The sequence below is a fragment of the Coenobita brevimanus genome, chromosome 56 (assembly GCF_032717465.1).
Source record: "Coenobita brevimanus isolate Jiangsu-jjx chromosome 56, ASM3271746v2, whole genome shotgun sequence".
Lineage (NCBI taxonomy): Eukaryota > Metazoa > Arthropoda > Malacostraca > Decapoda > Coenobitidae > Coenobita > Coenobita brevimanus.
This window is the reverse complement of record NC_137009.1, coordinates 27,859,043-27,873,406: the sequence shown is the minus strand read 5'-3', so window position 1 is coordinate 27,873,406 and position 14,364 is coordinate 27,859,043.

Below are 14,364 nucleotides of genomic sequence, written 5' to 3'. Positions count from 1 at the left end.
AGACAGAAAATATAATCATTTTCCCCCCTTGCAAGACACACAACCACCCTGTTTACGAGACAGCAGTATGTTGCGAAAATAACAAGGTAAAATGATAAAGGTGAACGTGTTATTATGGAAAAAATACGTTTTCCCCCATCTGTAAACGTATTTATTTCTGCTTTGTCTCTGTATTCGTAATAATTAGACTTATTGGTAGTTTTGAAACTGCATTGCAATTCTATTTTTTGCCATGGGCGTGATGTGAGAGCTGGAAGTTGCGACTCAACTTCCGTATTGCTAATCGGGTCTGACCCTCCATCTTCATCTCCCATGGGAGAGCCTAGCCTCGGAGGACGGACAATTTTCTCATTTAGGACTGAAAATTCAACCCTTTCACTCCCTTTTCCAAGCATGGGCATAGCGATAACGTAAAAAATAACTCGAAACTATCATAAACATAGTTTATATCAAAAGGATGAAAAAATATTCATAATATTTTTTTTTTAGCCAATCCTAACATACTGTTTACTGAAATTATTCGATATCATCATATCTCAAATATGCACAACATTTCAGCATCATTCGCATTGTTTTGGCGGGTAAAAAAAATAAATGACACCTGCGAAGTTGCGCTATGGCAGCGTCTCTGGATGGTGAATATCAGTTGCTGATATTTCTGCAACTTTTGCGCTCCATTGCAAGCCACAGAATGGGTATAGGAAGCTGGGATTTGCACTGTTAGGTGCGTCTGAACTTTCTCTTCAATATGGCAAGGAAAAAAAAATCATTTTCGAAACTTCAGAAAAAAATTCTTCCATTTGTTCTAGAGTGACAACGTGTCATACGGTTTGTGAGACGGGGGAATCCAAGACTTATTACGAGACACAGTACTTGCCATGAAAGATGAATTTCACCTTCACTTGAGCACATTTTCTTTACATGTAACGTGAAAGGTCACTTTCCTTCTCACTTGAGCTCGTCTATCTGTACCTGTACTTTCCTTGCTTTCTTGCATTTTACATTAAACATTTACTTGGGTAAGGTATTACTTCACTACATGGATGGCAGTAATTTTTTACATATCTTGCAAGGTCACTCATTTCCACTTTTCGCAATTTTTTGTCAAAGTTTATACACTATAATATGACAATCAGTGTACAGTATTTGTCCAGAAAAATCACTTTCACTTTTGTTCTAAGACTTTTTTCTATACCATATGATTAAAAAAAAAAAAAAAAAAACATTGTACAGTACATTGTACAGATCTCTTTCATATTTTGCTTCAGCACTTGCTTTCCACAGCGGACAATACAAAAACACTGTACAGGTTTCGTCATGTCACTATGTCAGTATTGTAATTTTTCTTTTCTTTTATAGCTTACTCATAGTTTTTCCTACAATCTTGTTACACTAAACAAATATCACTTCTTAGAATTCTCCACCCAAACACTTTCCTTGTATATCTATACCACTTTTGTTTTCATTTTATTTACAGACTTGCACTGTATGTTACACTTCTCCACACACCTGGAAGGTGTAAGACTAGGGCGAGAAGGACGGTGGTGAGTGGTACCGTGTAGCCCCCGCAAAGACAATGGAAAGAAGGCTGGGGGGGGGGGTTAAAGGTGGCCAGGAAACTTCACTTTACACATTCCATGTACAATCTCCTGTTCTCAGACGTCGTTTCTCCATTCGATAATGACGATACTGTCATCTCTAAAATCTCCCAATCTAACTACCCCTCAGCCCTTTCCCTGGACAAATTGGAGGCATAGCAGTGACCGGGAGGCTACACTGCCATTCTTCATGTGCATGAATGACGGCTAACCGCATTACAACAGTTTATATATATATATATATATATATATATATATATATATATATATATATATATATATATATATATATTGTTACGGAATAGAGATAATGAACACTTCAAGTGAGAATACTAAAATCACTACTGTCCCGCAAAGTTCCAGGTTCAAAACAAAAGAGTTAGGTAAAATTACAAGTTAAAGTTAATTGCTCAAAATAACAACTAAACATTCAGGACTCATAAGGATAATGTAATGGCAAAACAGGTTAAATATATGGTTAACTGCAATAGCCTCTATTAACACGAAATTAGCAAGAGTAAATTTATCTAGGTAAGCCTTGATAAAATGAGAAAACCAGATAATGCTCAGTTAATGCAAGATATATTATTACAGATATAAAATATTATTAATAATGGCTGACATCAAAAACTCCACGTGAATCACAAAAACCTTACCAGGCCTACGAATTAACACCTTAGGCCATACAGTACAAGAAAAATGGTAACAACACTTATACTCAAATTATACAGCAGCTAGATGGTTGGAGACTTCCTGAGCACTCACAAAGATAATACACTATACAGGGGAGGACAGAGATGTGAACCAAATGAGGAGTAGATCTAAGTGGCAATAATGCAGAGACTGAGCTCATTATATAGGGGCCGGAAGAGCTTGATTCAACTTGCGAGAAGGACGCGCAAATGTGGGCACAAAGGACGAAGAGTTGACACTCCTGCTCTGAACAACAGAAAGAACGACTTACTCTACTATAAGGGGGAGAAGGGGAGAGCGAGGTAGAACACGCAAGCCTGGTCACTATGGAAGCCACGAGGCGAATTGTGATCAAACATGCAGCATACTGTACGTTAAAATTATACAAAGGATGATGAAATCATAGGCTACGTAACACCTCCCCACAAAGAAAAAGAAATTTACAAAGGAAATTTCTTATTACTCTAAAACAATCTGTCTAAAGTCTAGATAAGCAATCTGCAATAACATTTTCTTTCCCCTTGACATGTTGTATGTCTAATGAATACTTTTGAAGAAGTAGACTCCATCTTGTCAATCTCTGATTTTTATCTTTAAACTTACTGAGGAATTTCAGTGGGTTATGATCGGTATAAATGACTATGGGGTCAAAACCAGAACACAAATAAAATGAAAAATGCTGTAAACCAAAAATCAAGGCCAAAAGCTCTTTCTCAATAGTTGAGTAGTTTTTTTGAGGTGGAGTGAACTTCTTACTGTAATAAGATACAGGGTGTTCAATACCATGATCATCCTCTTGCAGCAAAACAGCCCCAGCTCCTGTATCACTTGCGTCAACAGCCATCTTAAAAGGCTTAGCAAAATTTGCAGTAGCGAGCACTGGCTGACTTAATAGGATAGCTTTAAGTTTACTGAAGGAGGAATCACAGTTATTGGTCCAGACAAATTTAACTCCTTTTCAGTAGGTCTGTAAGTGGTGATACAAGAATTGAAAAGTTAAGAACAAATCTCCTGTAATAACCTACCATTCCCAGAAATCCTTGTAGCTCTTTCCTACTTTTAGGTCTGGGAAGATCACTTATAACCTGAACCTTAGCTCCTGGTGGTGCAACATGTCCATCACCAATTACGTACCCAAGGTACTGAACTTTAGCTTGACCAAACTCACACTTTGATAAATTAGCTACAAGATTAGCCTGAACCAAACGCTCAAGAAATTTACTGACATGGCATAGGTGATCTTTCCAGTTGTCACTGAAGATTAATACCTCATCAATATAAACAACACACCCTGCCAAACCCTCTGTTACAACATTCATGAGCTTCTGAAAAGTGGCTGGTGCATTCTTCATACCATATGTCATTACAGAACATGCAAAAGTCTTTCCTAGTGTTACAAAACATGAGATCTCCCTAGCACATTCAGTCATAAGTACTTGCCAGTATCCCTTTAACAAATTAAACTTACTTATGTACCTAGCCTTTCCGATCTTGTCTATGCAATCTTCCACGCGAGGGAAAGGGTAAGTGTCTGTTTTGGTCATCTGATTAACACGTCTGTAGTCGATGCAAAGCTGCTGTGACCCACCTGGCTTAGGGACTAGAGTGACAGGAGAACTCCACTCGCTCTGACAGGGCTCAATCATCTTGTGGTCCAACAGGTAGCCAGGCTCCTTCTGGATGAGAGGAACTTTCACTGGGTCCACACGGTAAGGAGGCAGTTTAATTGGCTTTGCGTCTCCAACATCGACATCATGCATCAACACAGTGGTTCTTCCTGGAGTGGCACGGAACACTTGTGGGTACTCCTGCAGTAATACCGAAAACTCCTGCCTTTCCTCGGGAGGTAGATGAGAAAGCTTAGTCTGGAGATCATTCATGATATCAGGATTCTTCTCCAAACTATCACTCAGGCTCATACTGCATGGGAGAACTTCACTTGCAGACTCGGGTGGAACAGCTACAGTGCAGACTGGGTTATTTTTGTCCTGCCTGTGATATAACTTTAGCATGTTGATGTGATAAAGTTGCTTGTTCTTTCTACGATCTGGTGTGGTGATGACATAGTTGACATCACTGAGTTTCTTCTCCACGAAATAAGGACCTCTAAACTTGGCTTGAAGAGGTTGCCTATGCACCGGTAGCAGAATCAGAACCTGATCTCCTGGCTGAAAGTGGCGTAACCTGGACTTCTTATCATACCAAGTCTTCATCTTCTCCTGAGCAGCTCCTAAATTCTCTCTCGCCAGCTGTAAAGCAGTGGACAGCCGTTCTTTGAACTTCATCACATACTCCAGCAGGTTGATGTCATCTTCCTCTGACAGCCAGCATTCCTTGAGTAGCTTAAGGAGTCCACTTACTCCATGGCCAAACAGTAGTTCAAAAGGTGAGAAGCCCAGTGATTCATTTGGAGATTCTCTGCGGCAAATACAACAAATGGAAGACCTTTATCCCAGTCTTTCTGATGTTCCAAACAGCATTTCCTGAGCATCAATTTGAGTGTTTGATGATATCTCTCCAATGCTCCTTGGGTCTGGGGATGGTAAGCTGAAGACGTGATCTGGGTGATGGCCAACTCTTTCAGAGACTGCTTGAAAACAATTGACATGAAATTACTTCCCCGGTCTGACTGTACCTCCTTGGGCAGATCAAACTTGGTGAAGAACCCCAGCATTTCCTTAACCACGTTCTTTGCTGAGATATTTCTAAGTGGAATGGCTTCACGATAACGAGTAGCCATATCAATCAGGGTCAACACATAAGAAAATCCTGAAGAAGTCTTAGGAAGAGGGCCCACAATATCCACCAACACACGGGTGAATGGCGCCTCAAAAGGAGGAATGGGAACTAGAGGTGCAACCTTTTCGGTCTGATTACACTTCCCCACAACTTGACAGGTGTGACAAGACTTACAATACCAGGAAACATGTCTGAAGATACCGGGCCAGTAGAAGTGTTTCAAAATGCGTGCCACAGTCTTCCTCACTCCAAGGTGTCCTGCCAAACTGGAATCATGAGCCACTCTAATGATAGCCTGGCTACAAAAACGAGGGATGACAACTTGATGTACAACTTCCCATTCACAGTAGGCTGATGCTGTTGGGGGCCTCCACTTTCTCATAAGTACTCCCGACTTTATACAATAACAAATAGAAGCACCATCTGACTCCCTCACTGCAAGCAGAGTTAGCTAGACCTTTCAACTCAGGGTCAGCAACTTGCAACTCAACCAACTCTTGACGAGACAAATTATCAACACTACGCGGTACTGCCTCATCTGGTGAGTGGTCCAAATTAGCAAGAAAAGTGTCAGCTAGGATAACATCATCATCATCATTATCCTCTAAGTCACCAGTAACTTTAGACTTAGCCCTAGTGACAGCACATGCAGAGAACACATCAGGGATATCACAATCCTGGGTCGCAGTCATTGGTTCACTAGACAACTGAGGAGCTGGACACACTTGACTTCCACCTATATCATTTCCAAGTAAGAAAGTTGCACCTGACATTGGGAGTGTCTCAACCAACCCAACCATAACGGAACCATTAACAAAACCAGACTCTAAATTCACTCTGCACAGAGGGACAGAGAAGTAATTATTCCCTACACCTTGTAAGATTACAGTTTCATCAGAGGAATTAACATTAGAGCCTAGAACACTAGCCAGCATAATGGATTGGCAAGCACCTGTATCACGATATATTTTAACTGATTTCATGTCATTACTGTCCAGTGGACTGACAAAACCATCAGACAGGAAATTAGCACATGAACTCTTGAGAGTGTCACCCACGTTACTGCTCAAAAGAGGAGCGTCATCATGAGAATTTAATTTACCCCTCAAAGCAGGTTCAGTTAACTCGGTTAAAGAATTCTGGGAACTCTCAAGGGTGGACACTAGACTAATTGACTGAATATTTAAAGACTCCTTTTTGTTCGCATCACGCTGTCTCCTGAAATATTTCTCCATAGTATGACCAAGCTTACTACAATAAGTACATTTACTTTTCTGAAATCTAGAGGTGAAGCTGGTATTTATTTCCTGAGAAACATCATCTTTATTCTCTTTCCTGTTACTTGTACTCTGAGTAGAGGCAACGTAATTACTCTCAGCTTTCCTTTTTTCTTTAGAATATCTTTTGTGAGTGAGAACATATTCATCAGCTAAAACTGCAGCATCAGACAAATTATCTATTCTTTTCTCATCAAGATATAGGCTTACATCTTTATTAATACACCTTTTGAAGTCCTCCAGCAAAATCATCTGCTCAAATTTATCAAAATCAGAATTTACATTCTTAGAATTTAACCACTGCTCTAACAGATCTTCTTTGATTTTTGCATACTCAACATGGGATTGCTTATATTGCTTATAAGTTGTCCTAAATTTTACTCTATAGGCTTCAGGAACAAGCTCATAGGCTTTAAGAATCAAGCTCTTAACTACATCATAATTATCAGATTGATCCTAAAGCAAAGATGCATAAGTTACTTGAGCTTTACCGGTGAGAACAATTTGAAAGAGTACTGGCCAATTCTGTTTGGGCCAATTAAAACTTGTAGCTACCCTCTCAAACAACTGAAAATACTTTTTTAAATCAGATTCATTAAAAGGAGGGACAAGTTTAACATTTTTAGCCACATCAAAATCATCAGAGCTAGATGATCCAGTTCCACTGTGTTTCATGCGATACTCATGGTCTGCCTGAATCCTAGCAATTTCAATTTGTGCCTGTGCCTCCTGAATACGAGCCTGAGACTCAGCCTCCTTAGTACGAGCCTCCTGCGGGGCTAGCTGTAACTTAGCTATTTCAATCTGTGTTTGCTCATCTGGAGGAGTTACATTAAACAAGCTTTTATTAATCATGTCAACAATTTGATCTTTAGAATGATGAGAGTGAACAGCAATTCCCAATTGTTGAGCAACAAGCTTAAGTTCATTCTTTGTTCTGTTTTCTACATCACACACTGTTTGCACATTTAACAAAAAATCTTTGGCTTCATCAAGAGTAGTAATAGTAGACATCATGAATAAATCACAGTCACAAAATATCAAGCAATATCCTTATGATAATATCCTGAATATCCTGATAAGAGGTCGCCAAATTTTTGTTAAGGAACAGAGAGAGATAATAAACACTTCAAGTGAGAATACTAAAATCACTACTGTCCCGCAAAGTTCCAGGTTCAAAACAAAAGAGTTAGGTAAAATTACATGTTAAAGTTTAATGCTCAAACTAACAACTAAACATTCTGGACTCATAAGGATAATGTAATGGCAAAACAGGTTAAATATATGGTTAACTGCAATAGCCTCTAGTAACACGAAATTAGCAAGAGTAAATTTATCTAAGTCAGCCCTGGTAAAATGAGAAAACCGGATAATGCTCAGTTAATGCAAGATATATTATTACAGATATAAAATATTATTAATAATGGCTGACATCAAAAACTCCACGTGACTCACAAAAACCTTACCAGGCCTACGAATTAACACCTTAGGCCATACAGTACAAGAAAAATGGTAACAACACTTATACTCAAATTATACAGCAGCTAGATGGTTGGAGACTTCCTGAGCACTCACAAAGATAATACACTATACAGGGGAGGACAGAGATGTGAACCAAATGAGGAGTAGATCTAAGTGGCAATAATGCAGAGACTGAGCTCATTATATAGGGGCCTGCAGATTTAACTTGCAAGAAGGACGCGCAAATGAGGGCACAGAGGACGAAGAGTTGACACTCCTGCTCTGAACAACAGAAAGAACGACTTACTCTACTATAAGGGGGAGAAGGGGGGAGCGAGGTAGAACATGCAAGCCTGGCCACTATGGAAGGCACGAGGCGAATCGTGATCAAACATGCAGCATACTGTATGTTAGAATTATACAAAGGATGATGAAATCATAGGCTATGTAACAAAAATATATATATATATATATATATATATATATATATATATATATATATATATATATATATATATATACATACATATATATATATATATATATATATATATATATATATATATATATATATATATATATATATATATATATATATATATATATATATATATATATATATATATATATATATATATATATATATATATATATATATATATATGTAGCCTCTGTGGTACAGTGGTAGAGTGTGCGTTTCGTACACGGGTGAGCCAGGGTTTGCACCCCGCCAGAGTAATAAACTTTGGGAGTGTTCACCCGGCCACATACTGCATTGGCGGACACAAGGGGTGCTGTGGTTGAACCAGTGTCGCATACTATAAAGTATACTTGCTCCCAGTCGGCTTGCGTGGGCCGATTACACTTGGTTCACAGACTACACACACATCCAAAGCCACTCCAACACTACAGTTACACTAACAAGCACTTCTTACCCTACATACAATCTCTACCAGGCAGCCTAAGCCACTTGGTAGAGATACATTGCCTGTATCGTCTCTACTTCGGTCAGGATAGGCCAGTCCTGCAGTGGATGCTCAAACGGCTGATGATGATATATATATATATATATATATATATATATACTGTGTATGTATTGTTACATAGCCTATGATTTCATCATCCTTTGTGTAATTTTAACGCACAGTTGCTGCATGTTTGATCACGAGCGTGTTCTGCCTCAGTCCCCCCCTTCTACCGTTATAGTAGAGTAAGTCGTTCTCTCTGTTATACTTTGCGGGATTTTCAGCTCTCTGTCCTCATGGCTTCATTTGCGCGTCCCTCTTACAAGTTGTATCAAGCTCTGCCAGCCCCTATATAATGAGCTCAGTCTCTGCATCATTGCCACTTAGATCTGCTCCTCATTTTGTTCACATCTCTGTCCTCCCCTGTACAGATATTATTATTGTGAGTGCTCAAGAAATCTCCAACCATCTAGCAGCTGTGTGTAATTTGAGTATACCTGTTGTTGCATTTTTTCTTGTACTGTATAGCATAAGTTTAATTTGTAGGCCTAGTGAAGTTTTTGTAATTCGTGTGGGGTTCTTTATGTCAGTCATTTTTGATAATAGTTTGTATCTGTAATTATTTATCTGGCATTCACTGAGTATTATGTGGTATCTCATTTTATCAGGGCTGACTTAGATAAATTTATTCATTATAATTTCGTGTTAATAGAGGCTATTGCAGTTAACCATATATTTAACCTGTTTTTGCCATTACATTATCCTTATGAGTCCTGAATGTTTTGTTGTTAATTTAAGCATTAAACTTTAACTTGTAATTTTACCTAACTCTTTTGTTTTGAACCTGGAACTTTACGGGACAGTAGTGACTCTTCGTATTCTCACTTAAAGTGTACATTATCTTTCTCTGTTTCGTAACATAAATTTGGCGACCTCATATCAGGATATTCAGGATATTATCATAAGGATATTGTTTGATATTTTGTGACTGTGATATATTCATGATGGCTACTATTTCTACACTTGATGAAGCCAAAGATTTTTTGTCAAATGTGCAAACAGTGTGTGATATAGAAAACAGAACAAAAAATGAACTTAAGCTTGTTGCTCAACAATTGGGAATTGCTGTTCGCTCTCATCATTCTAAAGATCAAATTGTTGGCATGATTAATAAAAGCTTGTTTAATGTAACTCCTCCAAATGAGCAAACGCAGATTGAATTAGCTAAGTTACAGCTAGCCCTGCAGGAGGCTAAGGCTAAGGAGGCGGAGTCTCGTGTGAAGGAAGCTGAATTTCAGGCAAAAGCTAAGGAGGCTGAGGCACAAGTTGAAATTGCTAGGATTCAGGCAGACCATGAGTATCGCATGAAACAAGGTGGAACTGGATCATCTAGCTCTGATGATTTTGATGTGGCTAAAAATGTTAAACTTGTCCCTCCTTTTAATGAATCTGATTTAACAAAGTATTTTCAGTTGTTTGAGAGGGTAGCTACAGGTTTTAATTGGCCTAAGGAGTATTGGCCAGTACTCCTTCAAACTGTTCTCACCGGTAAAGCTCAAGTAACTTATGCATCTTTGCCTCAGGATCAATCTGATAATTATGATGTAGTTAAGAGCTTGATTCTTAAGGCCTATGAGCTTGTTCCTGAAGCTTATAGAGTAAAATTTAGGACAACTTATAAGCAAGATAAGCAATCCCATGTTGAGTATGCAAAAATCAAAGAAAATCTGTTAGAGCAGTGGTTAAATTCTAAGAATGTGGATTCTGATTTTGGTAAATTTAAGCAGATGATTTTGCTGGAGGATTTCAAAAGGTGTATTAGTAAAGATGTAAGCCTGTATCTTGATGAGAAAAGAATAGATAATTTGTCTGATGCTGCAGTTTTAGCTGATGAGTATGTTCTCACTCACAAGAGATATTCTTGAGGAAAAGGGAAAGCTGAGAGTAAGTACGTTGCCTCTACTCAGAGTACAGGTAACAGGAAAGAGAATAAGGATGATGTTTCTCAGGAAGTAAATACCAGCTTCACCTCTAGATTTCAGAAAAGTAAATGTACTTATTGTAGTAAGCTTGGTCATACTACGGAGAGATGTTTCAGGAGACAGCGTGATGTGAACAAAAAGGAGTCTTTAAATATTCAGTCAATTGGTCTGGTGTCCACTCTTGAGAGTTCCCAGAATTCTTTAACTGAGTTAACTGAACCTGCTTTGAGGGGTAACTTAAATTCTCAATATGGAGCTCCTCTTTTGAGCAGTAACGTGGGCGACACTCTCAAGAGTTCATGTGCTAGATTCCTGTCTGATGGTTTTGTCAGTCCTCTGGACAGTAATGACAGGAAATCAGTTCAAATATATCGTGATACAGGTGCTTGCCAATCCCTTATGCTGACCAGTGTTCTAGGCTCTAATGTTAATTCCTCTGATGAAACTGTAATCTTACAAGGTGTAGGGAATAATTACTTCTCTGTCCCTCTGTGCAGAGTGAATTTAGAGTCTGGTTTTGTTAATGCTTCCGTTATGGTTGGGTTGGTTGAGACACTCCCAATGTCAGGTGTAACTTTCTTACTTGGAAATGATATTGGTGGAAGTCAAGTGTGTCCAGCTCCTCAGTTGTCTAGTGAGCCAGTGGCTGCGTCCCAGGATTGTGATGTCCCTGATGTGTTCCCTGCATGTGCTGTCACTAGGGCTAAGTCTAAAGTTACTGGTGATTTAGAGGATAATGATGATGATGTTATCCTAGCTGACACTTTTCTTGCTAATTTGGACCACTCACCAGATGAGGCAGTACCCCGTAGTGTTGATAATTTGTCTCGTCAAGAGTTGGTTGAGTTGCAGGTTGCTGACCCTGAGTTGAAAGGTCTTGCTAACTCTGCTTGCAGTGAGGAAGAGTCAACTGGTGCTTCTACTTGTTATTATATAAAGTCAGGAGTATTTATGAGGAAGTGGAGACCCCCAACAGCATCAGCCGACTGTGAATGGGAGGTTGTGCATCAAGTTGTCATCCCTCGTGTTTGTAGGCAGGATATCATTAGAGTGGCTGATGATTCCAGTTTGGCAGGACACCTTGGAGTGAGGAAGACTGTGGCACGCATTTTGAAACACTTCTACTGGCCAGGTATCTTCAGGGATGTTTCCTGGTATTATAAGTCTTGTCACACCTGTCAAGTTGTGGGGAAGTGTAATCAGACCGAAAAGGTTGCACCTCTAGTTCCCATTCCTCCTTTTGAGGCGCCTTTCACCCGTGTGTTGGTGGATATTGTGGGCCCTCTTCCTAAGACTTCTTCAGGATTTTCTTATGTGTTGACCATGATTGATATGGCTACTCGTTATCCTGAAGCCATTCCACTTAGAAACATCTCAGCAAAGAACGTGGTTAAGGAAATGCTAGGGTTCTTCACAAAGTTTGGTCTGCCCAAGGAGGTACAGTCAGACCGGGGAAGTAATTTCATGTCAAACGTTTTCAAACAGTCTCTGAAAGAGTTGGGCATCACCCAGATCACGTCTTCAGCTTACCATCCCCAGACCCAAGGAGCGTTGGAGAGATATCATCAAACACTCAAATCGATGCTCAAGAAATACTGTTTGGAACATCAGAAAGACTGGGATAAAGGTCTTCCATTCGTTGTGTTTGCTGCAAGAGAATCTCCAATTGAATCACTGGGCTTCTCACCTTTTGAACTACTGTTTGGCCATGAAGTAAGAGGACCCCTTAAGCTACTCAAGGAATGCTGGCTGTCGGAGGAAGATGACGTCAACCTGCTGGAGTATGTGATGAATTTCAAAGAACGGCTGTCCACTGCTTTATAGCTGGCGAGAGAGAATTTAGGAGCTGCTCAGGAGAAGATGAAGACTTGGTATGACAAGAAGTCCAGGTTACGCCACTTTCAGCCAGGAGATCAGGTTTTGATTCTGCTACCAGTTCATGGGCAACCTCCTCAAGCTAAGTTTAGTGGCCCTTATTTCGTGGAGAAGAAACTCAGTGATGTCAGCTATGTCATCGCCACACCAGATCGTAGAAAGAGCAAGCAACTATGTCACATCAACATGCTAAAGTTATATCACAAGCGGGACGAAAATAATCCAGTCTGCACTGTAGCTGTTCCACCCGAGTCTGCAAGTGAAGCTCTCCCATGCAGTATGAGCCTGAGTGATAGTTTGGGGAAGAATCCTGATATCATGAATGATCTCCAGACTAAGCTTTCTCATCTACCACCCAAGGAAAGGCAGGAGTTTTCGGCATTACTGCAGGAGTACCTGCAAGTTTTCTGTGCCACTCCAGGAAGAACCACTGTGTTGATGCATGATGTCGATGTTGGAGACGCAAAGCCAATTAAATTGCCTCCTTACCGTGTGAACCCAGTGAAAGTTCCTCTCATCCAGAAGGAGCTTGGCTACCTGTTGGACCACAAGATGATTGAGCCCTGTCAGAGCGAGTGGAGTTCTCCTGTCACTCTAGTCCCTAAGCCAGGTGTGTCACAGAGGCTTTGCGTCGACTACAGACGTGTTAATCAGATAACCAAAACAGACACTTACCCTCTCCCTCGTGTGGAAGATTGCATAGACAAGATCGGAAAGGCTAGGTACATAAGTAAGTTTGATTTGTTAAAGGGATACTGGCAAGTACCTATGACTGAACGTGCTAGGGAGATCTCATGTTTTGTAACACTAGGAAAGGCTTTTGCATGTTCTGTAATGCCGTATGGTATGAAGAATGCACCAGCCACATTTCAGAAGCTCATGAATGTTGTAACAGAGGGTTTGGCAGGGTGTGTTGTTTATATTGATGATGTATTAATCTTCAGTGACAACTGGAAAGATCACCTATGCCATGTCAGTAAATTTCTTGACCGTTTAGTTCATGCTAATCTTGTAGCTAATTTATCAAAGTGTGAGTTTGGTCAAGCTAAAGTTCAGTACCTTGGGTATGTAATTGGTGATGGACATATTTGCACCACCAGGAGCTAAGGTTCAGGTTATAAGTGATCTTCCCAGACCTAAAAGTAGGAAAGAGCTACAAAGATTTTGGGAATGGTAGGTTATTACAGGAGATTTGTTCTTAACTTTTCTATTCTTGTATCACCACTTACAGACCTACTGAAAAAGGGAGTTGAATTTGTCTGGACCGATAACTGTGAATCCTCTTTCAACAAACTTAAAGCTATTCTATTAAGTCAGCCAGTGCTCGCTACTCCAACTTTTGCTAAGCCTTTTAAGATGGCTGTTGATGCAAGTGATACAGGAGCTGGGGCTGTTTTGCTGCAAGAGGATGATCAGGGTATTGAACATCCTGTATCTTATTACAGTAAGAAGTTCACTCCACCTCAAAAGAACTACTCAACTATTGAGAAAGAGCTTTTGGCCTTGATTTTGGGTTTACAGCATTTTTCATTTTATTTGTGTTCTGGTTTTGACCCCATAGTCATTTATACCGATCATAACCCACTGAAATTCCTTAGTAAGTTTAAAGATAAAAATCAGAGATTGACGAGATGGAGTCTACTTCTTCAGGAGTATTCATTAGACATACAACATGTCAAGGGGAAAGAAAATGTTATTGCAGATTGCTTATCTAGACTTTAGACAGATTGTTTTAGAGTAATAAGAAATTTCCTTTGTAAATTTCTTTTTCTTT